Raw genomic sequence first — 27,406 nt, 5'->3', positions numbered from 1 at the left:
AATACCGTAGAATCAAAATTACCCCCAAAATTCTGTGATTTTAGCTGTTTTTATGTTTTTTTCAAAAATCATCCAGATCCAAAACCAAAACACGAAAGGGTGGTGTTGGCAAAACCAATCCAGATCCAAAACATAAGCATGGAACCAGAACCGAAATCAAAACACAAACACGAAAAGTGTCTGCCGCACATCTCTAGATTTAGGGCACCGTTTCAAACTGGAAATGGCTCAAAATGAATGTTACTGATGTTAGTAATGCTGTAAGAACAAAAACTGGTCTCATAAATAAAATATTTTTAGCTGTTTTTATACATTTTAGTTAAATCTCATAGCCAAAGCAAAACCAAACCACAGGGTCCATGCACATCTATGGTCCTAATTCATACCTGATCGCTGTTGTGCGGCATCACACAGTGGCTGATTATCAAATGACTGCACCACAAACAGCAAAAAAAGCTGCGAAAATTCCGATCACGCGTACGCAATGTGATTGGCAGGACATTTGTGGGTGGTAACTGGTCATTTTCTGGGATTGTCAGGAATACAGGCCTTCCCAAGTGTTTTCAGGGAGGATGTGTGACGTCAGCTCTGGCCCCGAACAGCCTGATTCCATCGCACTGTAGGAGTAAGTCCTGGGCTAAGCACAGACTGCACAGACTGGAAAAATCATTAGATGGTGAGTGAGTTGCGAACATATTTGCAGATGTCCGCTGTCAGGTGAAGTTTTCGCGCGGTGTACACGTGCATTCGCACACTTGCACCAGGTGGGTTTTCAGTCTCTATGGGTGGTGGCTATCTGATCGCAGACCTCTGCAAATTTGCAGAGGAGCGATCAGGCCGGACTTAGGGGGTCATTCCGAGTTGTTCGCTAGGTAAAAATCTTCGCATCGCAGCGATTTTCCGCTTAATGCGCATGCGCAATGTCCGCACTGCGACTGCGCCAAGTAAATTTGCTATGCACTTAGGAATTTTACTCACGGCTTTTTCTTCGTTCTGGCGATCGTAATGTGATTGACAGGAAATGGGTGTTACTGGGCGGAAACAGGCCGTTTTATGGGCGTGTGGGAAAAAAACGCTACCGTTTCCGGAAAAAACGCAGGAGTGGCTGGAGAAACGGAGGAGTGTCTGGGCGAACGCTGGGTGTGTTTGTGACGTCAAACCAGGAACGACAAGCACTGAACTGATCGCAGATGCCGAGTAAGTCTGGAGCTACTCAGAAACTGCTACGAGGTGTGTAATCGCAATATTGCGAATACATCGTTCGCAATTTTAAGATGCTAAGATTCACTCCCAGTAGGCGGCGGCTTAGCATGAGCAAATCTGCTAAAATCCGCTTGCGAGCGAACAACTCGGAATGACCCCCTTAGGCCCTATATTTTAAATACATAGAAAATTACTGAAAAAGATTAAATGCATATGGAGTCTGTAGACAGAAGAACAATTTATTCAATAATCTCTGGTAATCACCCAGTTTCAAATGGATTATACTTACATTATATATGATTAGGCATATTTTAAATTTTTATAACCTTTTTTAAAAAGATTTAAGAAATACAAACACATTCATAAAGAATGAACACTTCCCTGATAAAATTAATAAACCACTGTTGAATGATTAGAATATAGTATATGCTCTTCAAATAAATTCAATACTACCACATGGCGGTTTCTGAGTAGCTCGAGACTTACTCCTACACTGCGATCAGCTCAGCCCGTTTCGTTCCTGGTTTGACGTCACAAATGCCTTGCGTTCGGCCAGTCACTCCCCCGTTTCTCCAGACACTCCCGTGTTTTATTCTGGCATGCCTGCGTTTTTCCGCACACTCCCAGAAAACGGTCAGTTTCCGCCCAGAAACACCCACTTCTTGTCAATCACACTCCGATCACTTCAACAATGGAAATTCTTAGTTCGGACGTGAGTAAATCTACTAAGTTTTGTGCTAAAATACTTAGCGCATGCGCACTGCGTATCATGCGCATGCGCATTTTTGCCTTAATCGCTCCGTTGCGAAAATGGGGACCTAGCGAACAACTCGGAATGACCCCCCTTGTTATATCTGTATGTATACATATTAAGTATGCTAGTCCAGTGCAGTTTTATTGTTGTTTGTAATAATTTCTGCATTGTATATGTGACTGTGTGTGCCAGTAGCTGCTGTGTGGTTCCTATTCCATGTATCTCACACTAATTGCAATCCCTATTTTCTATACCCTGACAGGGGCTAAGTGCATCAGGGTCTTATATATAAATAGTGTTTCACGGGATATACTGTTTGGTATTTTACTCTGTGTATTTCAGTCACCATATACCTCTTAAATCCTCTGTTTGTAATCTGCATTTGCAATCACACTTCACAGGGGTTTTTTGTCAGGTACTGTGTCTGGCTATATTGTACTGTTATGTCCTAGAGCTACATTCTACAAAAATGTCTGCGTCACAGGGCGGGAGATCCGTGGCTGATCCTGCATCATGCAGTGCTGATGAATTATCTGAGGGTCCAGGTATTGGGGGTTCTGTACCCCTCGGTCAGCCTGCAGCACTGGTGGCACACCAAGACCCACCTTGGGCTGCTTTTTCTAATTTACTGACTATGTTCGTAACGAGACTTGCGCCCCCTGTGGGACCTTGTGTGCCTGTACAATCACATATTGTCCCTTTTGTAAATTCACCGTGGCGGGACTCAGTTACAGCAGTTAAATCAGTCCTTGGTTAAACAAAAGCCTGACCCTCGCCCCACTAGGACCAAAGGGTCATCTAAGCGGGCCATTTCTTCTTCACAATCCACGCATGTTTCGGATACTTCATCCGATGAAGATGGCGTATATACTGACCCATCAGACACTGATGCAGATGCTTCTGATAGGGAATCTACAACACAGGTGAAAGTTCCTGACCTCTTGGAGACTATCAAACTGATTCTTCAGATCTATGATGAAACTGAACCTCCAGATATGTCTAAAAAACCTGATAAGTTCAAACATCAGAAAGTTACTAAATTAGGTTTGCCACATTCTGACCATTTAGTTGACATACGTCAAGAATCCTGGGAATTTTCCCTGTCTAAAAAGATGCTAGCTCATTATCCCCTCACTGCAGAGTTAAGTAAAAAATGGGAAACACCACCTCCGGTGGACTCACATGTTGCACGCTTGGTGATGTCTTCTACTCTGCCTGTCACTACCATTACCTCTCTGAAGGAACCGACGGATTAGCATGTGGAGGATTGCTTGAGGTCTATTTACACTCTTGCGGGTGTGGTGCATAGACCTACCATAGCGGCTTCTTGGGCTGCAAAAGCTATTGAAGCCTGGGTTCAAGAAATTGAAGCGGAGCTACCTTCTAATTTTTCTGATAATGCCAGCCAGTGTCTTTCATATATTACCACTGCCTCTCATTGCATACAGGAGGCGGCCTCTGATGCCAGTGTGCTGGCAGTCAAAGCGTCTACTACGTCCATTCTGGCTCACCGGATTCTGTGGTTGTGGTCCTGGTCTGTGGATCTGGACTCTAAAAAGACCTTGGAGGTGATCCCTTTTAAGGGAAACATCCTTTTTGGGGAAGATCTGAACAATATTGTTGCTGACTTAGCGTCTGCTAAAACTGCATGTCTGCCTAGTACTAATCCTTCAGCTCTGAAGGCTAAAAGTACCACCTTTCATTCCTTTTGACCTCCAAGTAAAGCAAAGGGTCAGACGTACCCGAAACAGGCTCGCACTTCCAAAACCTCTAAGCCTAAACCTAAACATTCCTGGGCTGCCCGTCAGCCTGCATCCAAAACAGACAAGATTGCTGCATGACGGGGCCTGACTCCCCCTGGATGACCCCAGGGTAGGAGTCCAACTTCTGCGGTTCACCCAGGTATGGTTACAGACCACTTCAGACGCCTGGGTGAGGGAAGTCGCCACTCACGGATATGCCATCTCTTTCAAGAAACATCCCCCTCGCCAGTTTTGCTTTACAAATATCCCTTTGGATCTGTTAAAAGCAAAAACTCTACATTTGGTGGTACAATCCCTCCTGAAAACAGGAGTGATAGTGCCGGTGCCTCTGGCTCAGAGAGGCAGGGGGTACTATTCAACACTGTTCCTAGTTCCGAAACTGAATGGATCCTCACGGCCCATTCTCAACCTTAAGTCTTTGAACAAATTTGGGAAGGTTTCCAAATTACGTATGGAAACTTTTCGCTCTATTGTTCTGGCCTTGGAGCCCAAGAACTATATGGTATCCTTGGACATTCAGGATGCTTACCTATATATACCTATTGTCATGTCACATCAGCAATATCTGTGGTTTGCTATTGGCAACATACATTATCAATTCAAGGCCTTGCCTTTTGGACTGAACATGGCTCTACGAATCTTCACCAAGGTCATGGCGGTCATGACTGCCCTTCTACGCCATCAGGGTATCAGGATCCTGCCGTATCTGGATGACATATTGATCCTGGTGAACTCCCAAGAGGTTCTCCTCCGTCATCTGGAACTGACGATCCAATTCCTGCAAGCCCATGGGTGGCTCATCAACTGGAAGAAATCCTCACTGGTTTCTGCTCAGAGCATGGTACACCTGGGGGCGTTATTGGACACACACAACTAACGGTTGTTCTGGTCTCCGGAGAAAGTACTGAAACTTCAGAACAGGATACTATGCGTCCTCTCTCGCCCTCGTGAATTGATTCACTCGGCGATGCAAGTACTAGGCCTCATGGTGTCTGCTTTCGACATGGTAGAGTATGCTCAATTTCATTCTTGCCCTCTGCAGAGGTTAATCCTTTCCAAGTGGGATGACCTGCCTCACCGGATCAGGTCTCACATGATTTCCTTGACTCCGGAAGTTCATCTGTCTCTGACCTGGTGGCTCCAGGACCAACAATTGAGCAGGGGTCGTCCCTTCTGGATCTCCAACTGGGTCCTCCTAACAACGGATGCCAGTCTGCGGGGTTGGGGCGCGGTTTTGGAGCAACACTAACTTCAGGGCTGGTGGACCAGGGAGGAATCTCTCCTTCCGATAAACATTCTGGAGTTGCGAGCAGTGTTCAATGCTCTGAAACTGGCCCTGCCTCTGGTACAGAACAGGCGTGTTCAAGTACAGTCGGACAACGCCACCACAGTGGCGTACTTAAATCATCAAGGTGGCACTTGAAGCCGCATGGCAATGATGTAAGTGTCAAAGATTCTTCTATGGGTGGAACGCCATCTGCCAGCCATATCGGCAGTGTTCATACTGGGGGTCCTCAACTGGGAAGCGGACTTCCTCAGTCATCAGGACGTACACGCCGGAGAGTGGAGCCTTCATCTGGAAGTCTTTCAACTCCTAGTGGACAAGTTGGGCCTACCAGATGTAGACCTGATGGCATCTCAACACAATCACAAGGTTCCAGTCTTCGGAGCAAGGACAAGGGATCCTCAAGCAGCATTCATGGATGCACTGGTAGATCCATGGAGCTTTCGGCTGCCATATGTGTTCCCTCCCGTGTCAAACCTGCCTAGGGTAATAAAGAAGTTCAAGCAAAAAGGAGGATTACTACTTCTAATCATTCCAGAGTGGCCCAGGCGGCATTAGTTGTCAGACCTGTAGGGTCTCTTGATAGAGCAACCTCTTCTACTTCCTCAACGCACAGACCTCCTCATTCAGGTCCCTTGTGTCTACCAGGATCTGGCCTGACTGGCTTTGACGGCGTGACTCTTGAAGCTTCAGTTCTGAGGGCCAAAGGTTTTTCTGAGGCAGTCATTCAAACTATGTTGAAAGCCCGTAAACCAGCTTCGGCTCGGATTTATTATAGGGTCTGGAATTCTTACTTCATCTGGTGTGCGGCTAAGAATTATGATGCATACAAGTTCAGTACTGCCAAACTTTTGGCTTTTCTGCAACAGGGCCTGGACTTAGGCCTTCATCTGGCCTCCCTCAAGGTTCATATTTCACTCTTGTTGGTTTCAGAGAAAAATTGCGACTTTGCCTGACGTTCATACTTTCACTCAGGGTATTTTACGGATTCAACCTCCATATGTTGCTCCTGTGGCTCCTTGGGATTTGTTGGTTGTTCTGGATGCCCTACAAGAGTCTCCGTTAGAACCTCTTGAGTTTGTGGACCTTAAATGGCTTACGCTTAAGGTTTTATTTTTGCTGGCTATTGCCTCCACTAGAAGGGTTTCAGACTTGGGTGCCTTATCCTGTCGGTCATCCATTCTGACTTTTTCACCATGACCATGCGGTTCTTAGAACACGCCCTGGTTATCTGCCTATGGTGGTGTCGTCTTTCCACCTTAACCAAGAGATTGTGGTTCTGGCCTTTATCTCTCTTGGTTTGTCCTCCAAAGAATGGTCTTTGGATGTGGTACGGGCTCTCCTTATATATATGTGAAGAGAACCGCCTCTCTTAGGAGATCTGATTCTCTCTTTGTCCTTTTTAGTTTTCACAAACGTGGCTGGCCTGCGAATAAGCAGACCTTGGCCAGATGGATTAGAATGGTGATTCACAAGCTTATGTACAGGCTGGACTTCCAGCTCCTGCTCCTATCAAGGCCCATTCTACTCGGTCTGTTGGACCTTCTTGGGCGGCCTGCCGTTGCGCATCCCTAGAACAATTGTTCAAGGCGGCTACATGGTCCTCAGTGAACACGTCCATAAGGTTCTAAGCTTTTGATACTTCCGCCTCCCAGGATGCTTCCTTTGGATGCCGGGTTCTTGTGCCCGCTACAGTGCGTCTTCTCCCATGAAGAACTGCTTTAGGGCATCCCCAATGTTATTCCCTGTGGAATACCAGTGTACCCCGCTGCAGAAAAGGAGATTTATGGTAAGACTTACCATTGTTAAATCTCTTTCTGCGGGGTACACTGTATCCCAGAGGGTGCAGTGCATCTTGGGAACAGTCAAAGCTTTAGCCTGTTGGTGCCTCGGATCAAGATCCAACTCTACACCCCAATGTTATTCACTGTGGAATCCAGTGTACCTCGCAGAAAGAGATTTAACAATGGTAAGTCTTACCATAAATCTCCTTTTTTTTTAACAATTCCCATTATATTTATGATTAATTCAGACACCACCATATAAGCATATGCAATCTGTTGTCACCTACACACATTTATTTTATAAATTAGCAAAACAATTTAAAAGCAGCCAGATTGTAAAATTGATTTTTTTAATCTTTATTGCTAGTTTAAGAAGTATTTAGTGTGTGTTTTTTGCAATTACATTTACACACTGATATTTCCATTCATTAACAAAGGCAAATAATTATTTACATATATCTTCAATCTGAAAGAGCACTAACAATGAAAAACACTAACAATGAAAGAATTGTAATTCTATAGCGCAACATTATACAAGGAGTGAAAAATGCTTCTTGACATTTATTTTGGGACAAATTTATGTGAAGAAAAATCTGTACTTTGCACCTGGCCATTATGCATTCTGAATCTAAAATTCCATAATTACAATACCACTGTGTGTCTGGCAAATTGATTATTGTAATTTCTTATTGGTTGCTAAACCTGAATACACACAGACATGAATACATCTGCCACAGAGGACTGGAGTGAGGTTAATCACCAGAATAAAATGCCACAAACTAATTTTTTCAAAGTCAAATGTTATATCGGTTTCTAACCACTTGGAAGATTTTCTGTCACATCTTTATTTCACACATTGATTTCACAAAACAACATGTAAGTTTTCTTTTTTAACTTTCCCTTTTTAGAATTTTTATGTAAATAGTAAGGGATGCATGTATAAAAGGGTTCAGTATGATTTACAGATGGACACAATACCGATGGTCATAATCCTGACAGCCATTGACCTACAGTCAAAATACCGACACAGTCAAAATACCAACATTCATTATGCCAACATGTTCAAAATGCCAGTATAGTCAGAATACCGACATTTGAAATGCCGACATGTCAAAATACCAACGTGTGTTTTTATTTTTGGTGTCAATGTTGACATAGGTCGACATGGACACTGTCTAAGTGTACTGTGTCCCCTCACATGGCGAACGCATCTCGGTGCCTCGCTACGCCTACCACACTATTACATTCCCCCTCTAGGTCCACTGGGATGGTAAAGTATGAACAAGTCTGCTTCGGGGCAAAAAATTCTTAAAAACACGTGTCAGCATTTTTACATGTCAGCATTTTAAATGTCGGTATTCTGACTATGTATGCATTTTGAATATGTCGGCATAATGAATGATGGTATTTTGACCGTGTCGATATTGTCGGTATTGTGGTGGTCATTCTGAGTTGTTCGCTCTTTGCCGATTTTCGCTATGCTGCGATTTGTTGCTAAATGCGCATGCGCATTGTGCGCAGGGCGCAAGCACTTAGTTATTTAACTAAAAACTTAGCAGTTTTGCTGTTGTTCGTGCGGCACTTTTTTGTCGCTCTGTTGATTGGTGAGTGATTGACAGGAAAGGGGCGTTTCTGGGTGGTAACTGAGCGTTTTCCGGGAGTGTGCTAAAAAAACGCAGGCGTGTCAGTGAAAAACGTGGGAGTGTCTGGAGAAACGGGGGAGTGGCTGGGAGAATGCAGGGCGTGTTTGTAACGTCAAACCAGGAACTAAACGGACCGAGCTGATCGCAATCTAGGAGTAGGTCTGGAGCTACTCAGAAACTGCTTGAAAATATTTATTAGCAGTTCTGCTAATCTTTCGTTCGCTATTCTGCTAAGCTAAGATACACTCCCAGAGGGTGGCGGCCTAGCGTGTGCAATGCTGCTAAAAGCAGCTAGCGAGCAAACAACTCGGAATGAGGGCCTGTGTCCGTTGGTTAATCAACTGCTACCCGTATAAAATGTCTATAGTTAGATGGCTTTACCTAGTTTATATGCTGGTGTTAGTAAGTCTACTGTCAGACCTCACCATGTAGTACATTGCTTGCTTTTCTTCCCAATGAATATCTGTATCTTATCACAGACTCTTCCAATTCATTGAATTCAAGTGTGATAATTTTATCCCTGTACAACAGTATGAGGAAGTCCCCTAATGGCATTAAGATTAGACTCTAGCTAAATCAAGACAGAAAGAAATAAAGAAACAAACTATAGGGAGCGATAATCTAAGCAATCTGACTAGATTGCTTAGATTTTCAGCAAGATCGCTCTGTGTGTAGCCATAACAGCGATAGTGATGCGCAGCCCCGCACATCGCTATCACTGATGCTAGATTGGCCTGCATACAGGCCAATCTAGCGGGTCACTCACTTCACCCGCTGGGTGAAGTGAGCGCCCCCCCCCCCCCGTCTCCCCCCGCACGCTCAGCACAGATCGCGCTGTGCTGAGCGGCAGGATAGATGTGTGCTGAGCGGTTCGCTCAGCACACATCTCTCCCGCATCGGCCCATCTATATGGGCCTTAAGTATTAAAATATTCTTATTGATTATTGGATTTCATGTGAACAACAAATAATGATAAACATAATAACAAATATTGCTTAATTTGTATAACTTCATTAATGTGATGATTAATTATTGCTTCTGGATTAATTGGGTCATTACTGATATATGGAAAAGTAACACATTTTTATTCAATGCGCAAAAATGGAAGCTGCCTATAGAGGGAGACACCAATTAGGTGATCCTCACACCTCCAGAAACAGAAACAACAGACAAATATTTGGGTGCTAACCCTACTAACGCTACTGAGTACAGCAATTAACAAACAAAGGCAAATGGATGTAATAATTCTGACCATGTTAAATCCAGAAATATAGAGAACAACACAGAGTCCTCCATATTCTGGAAAAAAATATCTCCAATTCCCAACATCACAGGGGAAACATGATAAAAGAGAGAGAAAATTTACATAGCATAATACATTTAATGCAGTGGTGCAAGTAGAATTTTTTTCTTAGTGGTACTGATAGTAAAAATGGGCGTGGTCACGTGTCAGGAGCGGGCATGGTCACACAAAACTAGGGGATTGGCTACATGACAATAGGGGCATGGCCACATTATGACACACACCATAATGCCCATTACACATTATGCCAGACACTGTAGCACCCATTACACATTATGCTAGACACTGTAATGCCCATTACACATTATGCCACACACCGTAATGCCTTACATATTATACAACACACCATAATACCTATCACATATTATGTCGCACACGCTTATGCCACTGACACCATTTTATGTCCCACACACAAAAATGTCCCTTATAAATTGTGCCCCAGCGGTGGGCTTTCTTAATGGTACGCCGTACCACTCAGTACCACCCTACTTTCAGCACTGGTTTATTGTAAAATATAAAACCATACAAAACAAATATGGGACTATTTTATCCCTGCAGTTGTAAGCAGATGCTGCGGCATCTTTAATTTATAGTATAGTTCAACCATTGAATACATGTGCCTCCATAGTTGAACTATAAATTAAAGATGCTGCATTGTTGTCCCATGATCTTAAAAATTTCTACCATCGATCACTGGAGATATGGACATGACAAACATAATTGGAGCAAAAATGACATATCGCAACTACACTCCGGAAGCAGGATGACATGTGACCGTGGCTTATTTACCATAACCGGGTAAACTGGATGCACAGCATCAAAAACAACATGAATGAGCGATGGCATTGCAAACCCAGAAATCGGGTAACATAGAACGGAACATGATCACCATGTTAACAAGGGATGACAAAATCACATGACTGGAAGAACTACATATATTGAATTAAATAAGCTACTATAAACTGTAACTGAACTTTAGCTATCCATCCACTAAATCAAAAGACCAACAATGGTTTGAAAGGGACACAGGTATTGAACAAGGAATGCCCCAAAACCGATATCATGTCAAAGGAGTACTTTGTCCTTTCTGACAATAATGCATCAGAAGTGCCTGCAGGACAATGGGTATAGGGCAGAGGTAGTACATGCATAAATGTCACTGAGGTCCTTTCTATTATGCTGGGCCACATATGTCTCAAAGCTACCACTTCTCTGGTCTCAATGACATTACCAAGACAAATATATAGCAACTTCACACTTGTGATTAGTTATTAATCCCTGCAGTTACCAATTTGTTGAGGTTCCTCATGTTTATTGGACAAGAAACTCTGGTGGACAGATCACTGGTGAGTCTGAGCAGGGCTGGATTAAAGACCACAGGGGCCTGGAGCTAAAAAAAAATGAATGGCTTATACTGAGAAGTAGAGGAGCTGTGACCAAGGCTGTGTGGGTGTGGCCAGAGCCATGTGGGCATGTACACCCGATAAACTGTGTGCCTCAATATCTCCCTAAAAACAAATACATAGAAAAATTGGATAACTATTTAAAAAAACTTCAAACTCAATTTTAATACTTATAATTTAGGATTGTTTGGTCAGCTGTGTACCTGGTCAACATCCTGCTTCCAGCAAGATGGGCCTATTTTTATGAGGAGCCTGGAGCTGGAGCTCCATCAGTCCCATTGTTAATCTGGCCCTGAGTCTAAGGTATTAAGTAGAAAGGTGTAAAAAAACAGTGCTACGTCTTTCTGTATAGGGTAACGATTAGGGGAAAAGAGAGAATGTCTTCCCGTGAAAAAATAATTGAAAAAGGATAAAAAAAAGTAGTGACACCTCCATAGTTATGCAGATAAAGTTTAATATACATTTATAAATGGGGGGCTGAATTTTGTGTTGCAGGACAATTCTTTCTTTTTGGAAAGAGAAAATAATTGTAATTACTAATTACAGCTGTAGGGGAAAGACCATAAAACAACTATACTTCTTCAGATTAAATAATGATTGCAAGGGAGGAAACACAGCACAAGGATCAAGGTAGCAGGTACAAAGAAAGCCAAGGGGAAGAAAGAGAGAAAGCGCTCACAGCAGGGAAGCCCTAATTTCTACCAGCTGAAAGCTCTGTCCTCCAGCTGTGATTAGCAGTATTAAGAGACTGTGCCTGATGCACAATCTGTGACCTTGCATGAACCTGCAGCATCTACTTTACAATATAGTATTTGAACACATATTATGCCCATAACTTTGGAGATGTGAGCTACTGCAATTGTTAGAGCAAATTTATCCCATTAGTAGTGACTAGACTGGATGTAAATTAGGCTGAACTAATTGATAAATGTAGTATGTACCACCAACCATTGCAAATATAAAGCAGGTTGAAAGCTATCTGACATTTTGCACCAGTTCTCAAGTTCTTTAATTGAAATTATATAACTTACCTTACAGTATATCAGACTACAACAGTTTGAATGTGTTTGTTATGGCGTTAACTTTGCGTATTTTAACATGTTAGCACAAAATATTAGCTAAATAGATCTATAACGTGGGTTATTGGTTATGTTTGTTATAAAATATACCATTTTTATAGATACAGAAGGAAAAGGATATACAAAGCAATATCTCAGAACATAGGACTTAAATATAGAAAAATTAGCTTAGTTTACTGAAAACTACTCTGCCTTTACCTGTACAAATCAAACAGTTGTTATAACTGCACTTGCATTTAGACAAATACTGTACCTTACATTTCACATGTAAACCTATTATATTTTATTTCAATATCTTTCATCAATTATGCTTGTGTATGCTATTTGATCTGATTTTGCAGAAAACAAAACGTTACTTTTCAGATTCTAAGGCACAAGTCATTTAACTTTTTGTTTTAGTTTCAAATAATAGACCTATAAAACGGCTAACTACAGTAATTATTTACATTTAGCCTCTGCAGATGTTCATTATTCTCTATTTTTAGTCATACTGTATAAGACAATGATATTATATTTTGTTGCTTTTAACTAATTAAGGAGGTTAAATACCTAATTATCTTTAGAGATGTGCACCAGGCCAATTTTTTTTTTCTCATGTTTTGGTTTTGTATTGATATTGCCAAAACCGCCCTTGTGTGTTTTAATTGTAATATTTTTTTTTAAATCATAAAAATGGCTAAAATCACAGAATTTGGGGGTGTTTTTGTTCCTACAGTATTACTAACCTCACTAACACTGTTTTCCACTCATTTCCAGTCTACTTTGAACACCTCACAGCTCATAATATTGTTTTTATCCAGTTTAGGCCAAAAGGTTGCACTGAGATAGCTGGATGACTAAGCTATGTGACAGAAGTGGGTGGCACAAGTACTTGGCACATCTGGGAGTGGCACTGCAGTGGCAGACAGGATGGCAGTTTTAGAAACTATGCCCAAAACATGCTCCAAAGAGCACATAACGCAAAGAAATAAGGTGCAAGGTGGAATTGTCCTTGGGCCCTCCCACCCACCCTTATGTTGTATATATTAAACTGGACATGCACAGTTTAACAAACCTATCATTTCAGCGACAGGAACCGTCACTTGTGGCTAAAACAATTGGTTTGTTTGGGCCCCCACAAAACAATTGAAGATGAGGTGATAATTGCATTGTAATCTTGTACAATAAATTAAATTTCTTCACCGCAAATGACCTAACATGGAGGTGCCTAGATGACTAACGTTCTACCTCTACAAAATTTGGCCTCACAAATGGAGAATATACTTTCATAAACATTGTCAGGATTGGGGTAAAAATAATCCAACACCCAAGAGGTGTTTTTTTGGTCTTATGCCCAGGCATCACAATGGCTTTTTTTCATGGTCAACAACTATAGCCACCGGTGGCTGACTTACACAAATAACATCATCATCAACATCCTCAATGTCAGAAAGTACACACATCCCTACTCATCCTGTCCCACTTCCATACACAAATCCTCAATTTGTATTAGGTCCTCCTCATCAGATTCATCATCACCATCTTTACTTGTACTGCTATCCACATGTTCAGATGGTTCTGAAATGGTCGAAGGAGGTGAAAGAGGCTTCTCTATGAGGATACAAAAAAGAAAAATTGGTACTTAGTACCTCCTGGCGCCAATTTTAAATGCTCAGTAATTTAAAAACAGTCTGTCTGCAGCTCTCTTAAATTAGAGGGACCACCACGCCCTCCACAGGTACAGAAATACAAAGAAAAACAACTAAGAAAGCGCTGACACACTAAACAATATTAAAATACACTCACTTTTTATTAAAATATGTAAAATACATAAGGACTGTTCCTAGACTACCTTTAAACACTATATTACTATAGTAATCCTGATCAAACCCTATCAGTATATAGACAAATGAGTTCCCTATAATCACAACACTATACGTTTTTGGCCAAAAAATAAATAAATAAATAAATAAATAATTGTAATAGATTTATACAGCAAAATGAGTGCACTGTTTGCTGTATAAATCTATTACAATTATTTATTTATTTATTTTTTGGCCAAAAACTTATAGTGTTGTGATTATAGGGAACTAATTTGTCTATATACTGATAGGGTTTGATCAGGATTACTATAGTAATATAGGCCCTCATTCCGAGTTGTTCGCTCGCAAGGCGATTTTAGCAGAGTTGCTCACGCTAAGCCGCCGCCTACTGGGAGTGAATCTTAGCATCTTAAAATTGCGAACGAAGTAATCGCAATATTGCGATTACACACCTCGTAGCAGTTTCTGAGTAGCTTCAGACTTACTCGGCATCTGCGATCAGTTCAGTGCTTGTCGTTCCTGGTTTGACGTCACAAACACACACAGCGTTCGCCCAGACACTCCCCCGTTTCTCCGGCCACTCCTGCGTTTTTTCCGGAAACGGTAGCGTTTTTTCCCACACGCCCATAAAACGGCCTGTTTCCGCCCAGTAACACCCATTTCCTGTCAATCACATTACGATCGCCAGAACGATGAAAAAGCCGTGAGTAAAATTACTAAGTGCATAGCAAATTTACTTGGCGCAGTCGCAGTGCGGACATTGCGCATGCGCATTAAGCGGAAAATCGCTGCGATGCGAAGATTTTTTCCGAGCGAACAACTCGGAATGAGGGCCATAGTGTTTAAAGGTAGTTTAGGAACAGTCCTTATGTATTTTACATATTTTAATAAAAAGTGAGTGTATTTTAATATTGTTTAGTGTGTCAGCGCTGTCTTAGTTGTTTTTCTTTGTATTTCTCTATGAGGACAGTGAGAGAAATGTCAGCTGTCATGGAAACCCCTAAGAGTTGCTCAAGAATGTCTGATGGTTCTGATTCTGAATATGCAGTTTGTCTTACTGCATCTGCAGCTAACTTTCCTTTTGTTTTGGTTTTTCTTTATCACTCTATAATTACATGATTTTACATACCCTGGCCTAAGCCCTCTATGCCCCTGGGCATCTGCCTTAGCAGATGACATTGACAGACTTGCATTGTCAATGTCATCATCACTAGTAACAGCAGCTTCAGCACTAGTAGTAGCCTCTATTATCAACACAAAGTGGGGTTGACCTATGCCAACAGTGTCACACAAAATAGTCAGAAATGTATATAATAATAATTACACACTGCAGTTGACTTCATCGACAGTGTTGCACAAATGAGTCAGAAATGTACTGTATATAATAATTACACACTGCTGTTGACTTCACCAACCACCAACAGCGTCGCACAATACGTGTATGAGTAGGAAATAAAATACTCTGGTCTGACTGGCAGTGTCACAGTACTTATGGAAATAAAATAAAAATTGTATAGTACACTGGGGTACATCACATACAAAATAAATAAGTAAATATATATATATATATATATATATATATATATATAATTTTAGGCTTTTTGTTTTTAGCTTTTATGGTTTCAATTTTACACTGGGGCAGAACCCCTGGGTGGATGGACAGGTCACCGCTTTCAGATACAGCAGACAGAGATAGTACCCCTTTTTCACATACAGCTGACAGAGCACCCCTTTCAAATACAGCAGACAGGGAGTACCACTTTTCCAGATACCACAGACAGAGAGCACCATTTTTTCAGATACAGCTGACAGAGAGAGAGAGCACCCCTTTCAGATACAGCTGACAGAGAGAGCACCCCATTACAGATACTGATGGCAGACAGAGAGCACTGCTTTCAAATACAGCAGACAGAGAGCACCCCTTTTTCAGATACAGCTGACAGAGAGTGCACCCCTTTTAAATACAGTAGAGAGCACCCCTTTTTCAGATACAGCTGACAGAGAGCACTCCTTTTTCAGATACAGCTGACAGAGAGAGAACACCCCTTTCAGATACAGCTGACAGAGAGCACCCCTTCACAGATACAGCTGACAGAGAGAGATCATCCCTTTCAAATACAGCAGAGAGCACCCCTTTTTCAGATACAGCTAAGAGAGAATAAGCACCCCTTTTTCAGATACAGCTGACAGAGAGGAAGCACCCTTTTACAGATACAGCTGTCAGAGAGAAAGCATTCCTTTACAGATACAGCTGACAGAGAGACAGCACTCCTTTACAGATAGAGCTAACAGAGAGAGCACCCTTTTCAAATACAACAGAGAGTACCCCTTCTTCAGATACAGCTGACAGAGAGAAAGCACCCCCTTTTCAGATACAGCTGACAGAGAGAAAGCACCCCCTTTTCAGATACAGCTGACAGAGAGAGCACCCCTGTTTCAGATACAGCTGGCAGAGAGAAAGCACCCCCTTTTCAGATACAGCTGACAGAGAGAGCTCCACTTTCAAATACAGCAGACAGAGAACACCCCTTTTTCAGATACCGCAGACAGAGAGCACTCCTTTTTCAGATACAGCTGACTGAGAGAGCACCCCTTTTTCAGATACAGCTGAAATAGAGAAAGCACTCCTTTACAGATAAAGCTGACAGAGAAAAATTACCACTTTCAGATACAGCTAAACGAGAGCACCCCTTTCAAATACATCAAAGTACCCCTTTTTCAGATACAGCTGACAGAGATAAAGCACCCCTTTTTCAGATACAGCTGACAGAGAGGAAGCACCCCTTTACAGATACAGCTGACAGAGAGAAAGCACTCCTTTACAGATACAGATGACAGAGAAAAAGCACCCCTTTATATTATAGATACAGCTGACAGAGAGAGAGCACCCCTTTCTAATACAGCAGACAAAGCTCCCCTTTTTCAGATATAGCACACAGGGCACCCCCACCCGCCACACCACACAGTGCTAAGACGGACATGTCCGTCCAGTACACTCTCCAATGCCGGAGTGAAGATGGCACCAATGCACAAGAACTTATATAGAATCCAAAACCCACAAGAATCCAACAGCGGGATAATGAGATTTTGTCTTGATGACATCATTCATCCCCGGGAGTCAGTCTGCGCATGCGCAGGGTGATGGGGGCGGGAGTGAGGCATGCTGGGAGGGATCCGATTGGATCCCTCACACAGTGCTGCGAGAGAAGCCCATTGGCTTCTATGGGGTATCGGCAGCAAAAGCTGGCGTACTCCGACGTGGCGCTGAGCTGGTGGCCGGGGAATAGTACATTAGGAAAATGCTGTAAGCAGGGGGTTTACCACATTTTCTTTTAGTACATCCCGCCCATAGAGAGAGAGCACCCCTTTCAAATACAGCAGACAGAGAGCATCTCTTTTTCAGATACAGCTGACAGAGGAGCACCCCTTTACAGATACAGCTGACAGAGAGAGAGAGAGCATCCCTTTCAAATACAGCAGACTGAGAGTACCCCTTTTTCAGAAACAGCTGACAGAGAGAAAGAACCCCTTTACAGATACAGCTGACAGAGAGAAAGGACTCCTTTCAAATACAGCAGACAGAGAGTACTCCTTTTTCAGATACAGCTGACAGAGAGAGAGCACCCCTTTACAGATACAGCAGACAGAGACTGAGCACCCCTTTTTCAGATACAGCTGACAGAGAGAGAGCACCCCTTTTTCAGATACAGCTGACAGAGAGGAAGCACCCCTTTACAGATACAGCTGACAGAGAGAAAGCACTCCTATACAGATGACAGAGAAAAAGCACCCCTTTATATTATAGATACAGCTGACAGAGAGAGAGCACCCCTTTCTAATACAGCAGACAAAGCTCCCCTTTTTCAGATATAGCACACAGGGCACCCCCACCCGCCACACCACACAGTGCTAAGACGGACATGTCCGTCCAGTACACTCTCCAATGCCGGAGTGAAGATGGCACCAATGCACAAGGACTCATATAGAATCCAAAACCCACAAGAATCCAACAGCGGGATAATGAGATTTTGTCTTGATGACATCATTCATCCCCGGGAGTCAGTCTGCGCATGCGCAGGGTGATGGGGGCGGGAGTGAGGCATGCTGGGAGGGATCTGATTGGATCCCTCACACAGTGCTGCGATAGAAGCCCATTGGCTTCTATGGGGTATCTGCAGCAAAAGCTGGCGAACTCCGACGTGGCGCTGAGCTGGTGGCCGGGGAATAGTACATTAGGAAAATGCTGTAAGCAGGGGGTTTACCACATTTTCTGTTTAGTACATCCCGCCCAGAGAGAGAGAGCACCCCTTTCAAATACAGCAGACAGAGAGCATCTCTTTTTCAGATACAGCTGACAGAGGAGCACCCCTTTACAGATACAGCTGACAGAGAGAGAGAGCATCCCTTTCAAATACAGCAGACTGAGAGCACCCCTTTTTCAGATACAGCTGACAGAGAGAAAGAACCCCTTTACAGATACAGCTGACATAGAGAAAGGACTCCTTTCAAATACAGCAGACAGAGAGTACTCCTTTTTCAGATACAGCTGACAGAGAGAGAGCACCCCTTTACAGACACAGCAGACAAAGACTGAGCACCCCTTTTTCAGATACAGCTGACAGAGAGAGAGCACCCCTTTTTCAGATAGAGTTGACAGAGAGAGCACCCCTTTTCAGATACAGCTGACAGAGAGAAAGCACCCCTTTACAGATACAGCACCCCTTTACAGATACAGCTGACAGAAAGAGCACCCCTTTTTCAGATACAGCTGACAGAGAGAGAGCACCCCTTTACAGATACAGCTGACAGAAAGAGCACCCCTTTTTCAGATACAGCTGACAGAGAGAGAGAGCACCCCTTTACAGATACAGCTGACAGAAAGAGCACCCCTTTTTCAGATACAGCTGACAGAGAGAGAGCACCCCTTTACAGATACAGCTGACAGAAAGAGCACCCCTTTTTCAGATACAGCTGACAGAGAGAGAGCACCCCTTTACAAATACAGCTGACAGAAAGAGCACCCCTTTTTCAGATACAGCTGACAGAGAGAGAGCACCCCTTTACAGATACAGCTGTCAGAGAGAGAGCACCCCTTTCAAATACAGAAGACCAAGCTCCCCTTTTTCAGATATAGCACACAGGTCACCCCCACCCACCACACGCCATGCCACACCACACAGTTCTAAGACAGACACGTCCATCCAATGCTAAAGTGAAGATGGCGCCGATGCACAAGGTCTTTTACAGAATACAAAACCCACGAGAATCTGACAGCGGGATGAAGACATTTTGCCTCGATGACATCATCGAGGAGGGCGGGAAAACCCAAACCGAGCTCAAATCCTGGCTCGGATCACAAAGTTTGGGAGAAGGGGGGAGGTCGGTTCTCAGGGAACCAAACCCACTCATCTCTAATTATCTTTCTCTGTTTATTGAATAATAGTAATGTTAGAACTAAATTCAATTTCCCATTTTAATTTTGATAACCATTGTAAATGTTGCTTCGTATTCTCTATACTTTGACAGACATACATTTACTGTCAGTGGCAAACGCAGGATTTCTGGGGGGGAGGAGTATATATATATATATATATATATATATATATACAGTATAATGCATATGTTCCAAATAGAGATGTGCACCGGAAATTTTTCGGGTTTTATGTTTTGGTTTTGGATTTGGTTTCGCGGCCGTGTTTTAGATTCGGACGCGTTTTGGCAAAACCTCCCCAAAATTTTTTTGTCGGATTCGGGTGTGTTTTGGATTCGGGTGTTTGTTTTTAAAAAAAACCCTCAAAACAGCTTAAATCATAGAATTTGGGGGTAATTTTGATCCTATAGTAATATTAACATCAATAACCACAATATACACTCATTTCCAGTCCATTCTGAACACCTCACACCTCACAACAATACTATTTTTAGTCCTAAAATTTGCACCGAGGCTGCTGGATGACTAAGATCAGTGACCCAAGAGGTCGGCACAAACACCTGGCCCATCTAGGAGTGGCACTGCAGTGTCAGACAGGATGGCACTTAAAAAAATTGGCCCCAAACAGCACATGATGCAAAGAAAAGAGAAAAAGAGGTGCACTGTGGTCGCTGGACGGCTAAGCTAAGCGACACAAACACCTCAATTTAACAGGAATTATTCGTTCTAATCAATGGTATTATTGGTCTAAATCACTGGAAGAAAATTACAAAGTCACTGGAGATATTCGTTCTAATCAATGGTATTATTGGTCCAAATCACTGGAAGAAAATGACAAAATCACTGGAATTATTTGGCAAGATCACTGTAATTAATAATTATAAATCACTGATATTAATTGGTAAAATCTCGCTATCGCCTGCCTAGTGAAGTGGAATCTAGCTGGGATTTTGTACCGGGGACACAATAACTTCATCAACTGTCTAAATCCCACTGCACTAATGGCGGAAAATGGGCACACGTCTAACAGCGCACTGATTATACTGAGAACTGATTATACTGATAACTGATGGTACTACGGAGAACTGACACTGAGCAGCGAGAACAGCACTGAACTATTGTACTGTAGTATACTGGTCACCACAATGCAGCACTGACACTGAGCACAGATATTAAGCACTGATCAGGATACTAGAAGTGACACAGAGCTGCAAGATACAGCAAAGGCCTACTGTACTGCTACTGTACTATATGTATACTGCTGGTCACCAAAATGCTGCACTGTCCTACTATATACTGCTCACAACAATGCAGCACAGATATGGAATGGATACTTGCAGTGACACAGAGCTGCAAGATACAGCAATGGCCTACTGTACTATACTACTATAATTAAATTATATACTGGTGGTCCCCACAATGCAGCACACTGAGCACAGATATTACCAGGTGTATCTCACACATTGCTCAGTACAGATTACAGGATGTGTAATCACCAGGTGTATAACACACGTTGCACAGCACAGTATACAGTATGCAGCTCTGGAGGGATCAGTATTTGGCAGGAAGGCGAGGCCTGGTCCTGGCAGCAGAGTGACAGACGGCCGTACAGTAGCAGCCAGCTCCAAATCTGGCAGTGTGTGGAGAGGGAGGGGGTGAGGGAAGGGAACGAGCGCTGGAGTATCTGAGCGGAGGGCTTGGAAGTTAAGGGCGAGTGAGGCGGGAGCTGCTCTTCTATAGCAGCACACAGTGGTGGTGACGGAGTCTGACAAAGAAGGGAGGAGGAGGATTGGGGCAACTGGCCGCAGGGGAGCACTGTGCCGCAGCCATCACCTGCAGGGGGAGTGGAGGGAAACACATCCTATCTGCCCCAGATAAGTTACTTCTGATCAGAGCAATTGAGGGTCGGAGTTTTTCTGAAAGGTGGAAAGAAAGGGGTTCTTTTTCATGTAGACTGGAAGGACTACAACAAACTTGGAGTGACTACACTTTTCACCCTAGTTCGGCAGCCCTGCTGCCCTTTAATACACAGATGAATGAAGACTCCACTTGGAAAGGTGGCCGCTCAGCGATCAAGAGCTGATGCAGCACATGCAGGTGTTTCTGCAAATATGATGAAGAAAAGAACATCTCATAAGAAACATCAAAACAATATGGGACCAAGTAAACCAATCTCCCAGCCAAGTAGAAATATTGTAGGCTGTAGAATACAGCATGGGTGGAAAGAGGGCAGTGGGCCAATAACCCAGTGGAAAGGAACAGTTCTGCATCAAGTACCAGTGAATCCCTCCCTCTATTCTATAAAGTATGATGGATTTGATTGTGTCTATGGACTTGAGCTTCTCAAGGATGAAAGGGTGACTGCTCTTGAAGTTCTACCAGAGTTGCCTCATCCTGAATCAGCGATGCCCATTTGGCTGACACAATGATTGGTAAAGCAGTAGAGCATATGTTTGAAACAGAGGATGGTTCCAAGGATGAGTGGCGAGGGATGGTATTAGCACGAGCACCTATTATGAACACATGGTTTTATTATTATATAACCTATGAAAAGGACCCAGTCTTATATATGTATCAACTTTTAGATGACTATAAAGAAGGAGATCTTCGGATCATGCCAGACTCAAATGATTCCCCTCCAGCTGAAAGAGAACCAGGGGAGGTTGTGGACAGCCTGGTGGGCAAGCAAGTGGAATATGCCAAAGAAGATGGCTCAAAAAGGACTGGCATGGTTATTCATCAAGTTGAAGCTAAACCATCTGTGTACTTCATTAAGTTTGATGACGATTTCCATATTTATGTCTACGATTTGGTGAAGACATCCTAAATGGGATTCTGTACTGTTTTTTTTGCCAAAGGTAATCTAATGTAAACATTTGTAGAAAGTAGCTGCTTTCTGATTACAGAAATGCTCAGATATTCCTGCGAATCCACAATCCCTTCCCAGAGGAAAAAGAAATTGAGAAACCGTTGTTTGAGAACGTTTGTTCTCTTTCCCTTACAAAGGAACAAACCACTTTCCAAGAAGACTGACGTTTTTGGGATTATGGAGACATAATGTTTTTGAATATAAATCCTAAAGCAGGTGGTGTATTAGAGCAAAAGAGTGCAAGAGACCAGCCATGCAGTTTCTGAAATATTATGACAAAATGTTACTGTATTTCATAAGCACTCATTCCTAACTCTGCTAAGTACTGTTTGGTATACTGTATCTGGCTTCCATGAGGTAGTTGTCCATTATTTCAGCTTCCATTGACCTTCTTGAAAGTGGTAGAAGTTATCGATTCTTTTTTTTAATTTTAATTTTCCCCTATTTTTAATTTTCTCCTGCATAGCCCAGTAAAATGTTGCAATGTTAAGCATTGACTTGTGCCTTCTGGGGCTCCACTTCTTCACCAAACCCAGCCAAATCTCATCCTAACCCTCTGTTCCACGTTCTCTATGTACCCCATCTGTGTCACCCATGTCTGTCTACCCATGCCCTTTAGATTGTAAGCTCTCACGAGCAGGGCCCTCTTCCCTCATGTGCTTATCCTTTGTCTTACTTTAATAATCTTCAACTGTACCACATCCAGCAGTGTTCTGCCACCTGATACTTATTCCGGTGTCATCTGCTGATGTAACTATGTTTATTTACCCTGTACTTGTCCTATACTGTCATCAACTGTAAGTTGCTGTTTTCCTGTTTGATTATTTATGTACTCTGTAATTGGGCGCTGCGGAACCCTTGTGGCACCATATAAATAAAGGATAATAATAATAATAATAATAATAATAATAATATAGGGTGTATAATCCCCAGGTGTATCTCACACATCACACAGTACAGTACATAGGGTGACTAATCCCCAGGTGTATCTCACACATCACTCAGTACAGATTACAGGATGTATAATCACCAGGTGTATAACACACGTCGCACAGTACAGTATGCAGGGTGTATAATTAATTACCAGGTGTATCACACACATCGCACAGTACAGTATATAGGGTGTATAATCCCCAGGTGTATCTCACACATCACACAGTACAGTATATAGGGTGTATAATCCCAAGGTGTATCTCACACATCGCTCAGTACAGTGTACAGGGTGTATAATCACCAGGTGTATCACAAACATTGACCAGTAACAGTATACAGGGTGTATAATCTCCAGGTGTATCTCACACATCGCTCAGTACAGATTACAGGATGTATAAAATCACCAGGTGTATAACACACGTCGCACAGTACAGTATACATACTGGTGACAACAATGCAGCAGATATTGAGCACTGATCAGGATACTAGAAGTGACACAGAGCAGCAAGATACAGTAATGGCCTACTGTAATGTACTATATGTATACAGCTGGTCACCAAAATGCTGCACTGTCCTACTATATACTGCTCACAATAATGCAGCACAGATATGGATAGTATACTTGACACAGAGCTGCAATATACAGCAATGGCCTACTGTACTGTACTATATGTATACTGCTGGTCACCAAACTGCTGCACTGTCCTACTATATACTGCTCACAATAATGCAACACAGATATGGATAGTATACTTGACACAGAGCTGCAAGATACAGCAATGGCCTACTGTACTGTACTATATGTATACCGCTGGTCACCAAAATGCTGCACTGTCCTACTATATACTGCTCACAATAATGCAGCACAGAGATAGTATACTTGACACAGAGCTGCAAGATACAGCAATGGCCTACTGTACTGTACTATATGTATACTGCTGGTCACCAAAATGCTGCACTGTTCTACTATATACTGCAGCACAGAGATAGTATACTTGACACAGAGCTGCAATATACAGCAATGGCCTACTGTACTATACTATATGTACACTGCTGGTCACCAAAATGCTGCACTGTCCTACTATATACTGCTCACAATAATGCAGCACAGAGATAGTGTACTTGACACAGAGCTGCAAGATATAGCAATGGCCTACTGTACTGTACTATATGTACACTGCTGGTCACCAAAATGCTGCACTGTCCTACTATATACTGCTCACAATAATGCAACACAGATACGGATAGTATACTTGACACAGAGCTGCAAGATACAGCAATGGCCTACTGTACTGTACTACTATAATTATATACTGGTGGTCCCAAATCCCCACAATGCAGCACACTGAGCACAGATATTTGCAGCACACTGAGCACAGATATGGAGCATTTTCAGACAGAGAACGTAGATATTTTCAGCACACTGAGCACAGATATTTGCAGCACACTGAGCACAGATATTTGCAGCATACTGAGCACAGATTACGGAGCTTTTCAGGAAGAGAACGCAGTCACATCCTCTCCGTTCAATCTCCAATGCACGAGTGAAAATGGCGGCGATGTGCGGCTCTTTATATAGAATACGAATCTTGCGAGAATCCGACAGCGGGATGATGACGTTCGGGTGCGTTCGTGTTAACCGAGCAAGGCGGGAAGATCCAAGGCTGCCTCGGAACCGTGTAAAATAGGTGAAGTTTGGGGGGGTTCGGATTTCGGAGAACCAAACACGCTCATCTCTAGTTCCAAACTGGAGGCTATCACAGACCACAAAAGAATCACAGGTAACTGCTTTGCTTCTACACATATGTTATATCTGTACTGTTTGATTGTATTAAACAATGTATTATATCTGTATTCTTGACGATGGTTGCATAAACTCAAACATAGATGCAAAGCAGGTATATGTGTTTCTTTTGTGGTCTGTGAGTTCCTAAAGTTTGTAACATGTGCATCAATTTTATTAAAGAGGGCATCCGGCAATATATATCATTGGAATGGATAAGAGTGCAGATCGGCATAGAACATTTTTTTTATACATACAGTGCACACAGTGTACTTGCCTTAATGCACATAGCATACACACACACACACACACACACACACCATACTTAAAAACACCTACAGGCAGCGCCGTAACTACGTGTGTGCTGAAGGGGCATTGCCCACAGCGCACACCTAGTTAGAGCGCATATTCCCCCTGGCTGCGCTCCCACTGCCCGTCCATGAGGAGGCTGTCTGAAAGGGCCCCCTGCCACCCACCACAGATCGGATCTCTATTACCGATCTGTGGTGCGGCAATGTGCTCCCCACTGACAGCCGATACAGCTGCCGGTCCTGCGCTCCGCCTACCCCTGCCTAATAGGAACCCGCCCGCACGTGATGTGAAGACGCCAGGCTGTGTGCGCCCTCCTCCTTTACCGCGTCTTGACGTCTCCTCCCCTGCTCCAGCTTTTTTTTATGAAGCTCTCTCCCGAACCTGCGGTGCGCTCTCCCCTCCTGTTCCAAGGCTCTCCACATGTGCACTCTCTCCTGTAGCCGCCTCCTGTCAGTCCTAGGATGCCTGCCAGGTAATTGTTATATGTTATGGGACTGGGGGGAAAGGGGGGTGGGGGGAGTTTGATTTTGAGCCATGTATGTAACTCAGTGCCGGATAAAATATGTTTGGAAGTATATACACATTATAAGTTACATTGTAACTTATCATGTGTATATACTTGCAAACATATTTTAAGTGTTATGTCCCTGTATCTCCCCCTCAGCACCCATAACCTCCCTGTAACTCCCCCTGAGTGCCCCTTTCCTCACCCTCTCTGTTACTCCTCCCTCAGCATCCCAGCTCTCACCCTCCCTGTATCTGCACCTTCAGCATCCCTGCCCTCATCAAAAAGGGGGACGCTGTCTGCCGTAATGTGTAAAAGGGGACGCTGTCTGCCGTAATATGTAAAAAGGGGATGCTGTCTGCCTTAATGTGTAAAAAGAGGACGCTGTCTGCTGTAATGTATAAAAAGGGGACGCTGTCTGCCGTAATGTGTAAAGAGGGGATGCTGTCTGCCATAATGTGTAAAGAGGGGACGCTGTCTGCCGTAATGTTAAAAAGCAGCTCTACCTGGTATAGTGGCACTACTGTGCGGTGTAATTTGAATAATGGAGACTACTGTGCACCATTATATGAATTGGTATTATTTTGTGGCCACACCCCTTTCCTGTGAAGCCACGCCCCTATATTTTTTGCGCGTGCCCAGACCGCGCACTTCCGCCTGTATACGTTAAGGTGGGGAGGCGCCGATGCCGTTTCTTGCACACAGCGCTAAAATGTCTAGTTACGGCACTGCCTACAGGGCATATGCACACACATAGCATACATGTACATAACATACTTACACACACACATACATACATACATACTAGTGATGTGCTCTGGAAATTTTTCGGGTTTTGTGTTTTGGTTTTGGATTCGGTTCCGCGGCCGTGTTTTGGATTTGGACGCGTTTTGGCAAAGCCTCCCTGAAAATTTTTGTCGGATTCGGGTGTGTTTTGGATTTTTTACAAAAAACCCTCAAAAACAGCTTAAGTCATAGTATTATTAACCTCAATAACCATAATTTCCACTCATTTCCAGTTTATTCTGAACACCTCACAGCTCACAATATTATTTTTAGTCCTAAAATTTGCACCGAGGTTGCTGGATGACTAAGCTAAGCGACCCAAGTGGCCGACACAAACACCTGGCCCATCTAGGAGTAGCACTGCAGTGTCAGACAGGATGGGCGATTTAAAAAATAGTCCCCAAACAGCACATGATGCAAAGAAAAAAAGAGGGGCACCAAGGTCGCTGGATGGCTAAGCTAAGCGACCCAAGTGGCCGACACAAACACCTGGCCCATCTAGGAGTGGCACTGCAGTGTCAGACAGGATGGCCGATTTAAAAAATAGTCCCCAAACAGCACATGATGCAAAGAAAAAAAGAGGTGCACCAAGGTCGCTGGATGGCTAAGCTAAGCGACCCAAGTGGCCGACCCAAACACCTGGCCCATCTAGAAGTGGCACTGCAGTGTCAGACAGGATGGCCGATTTAAAAAATAGTCCCCAAACAGCACATGATGCAAAGAAAAAAAGAGGTGCACCAAGGTCGCTGGATGGCTAAGCTAAGCGAC

Source organism: Pseudophryne corroboree, chromosome 4 (genome assembly GCF_028390025.1).
Source record: "Pseudophryne corroboree isolate aPseCor3 chromosome 4, aPseCor3.hap2, whole genome shotgun sequence".
NCBI classification, from domain to species: domain Eukaryota; kingdom Metazoa; phylum Chordata; class Amphibia; order Anura; family Myobatrachidae; genus Pseudophryne; species Pseudophryne corroboree.
The sequence above is the reverse complement of the archived record's forward strand: the minus strand, read 5'-3'. Positions refer to the sequence as shown.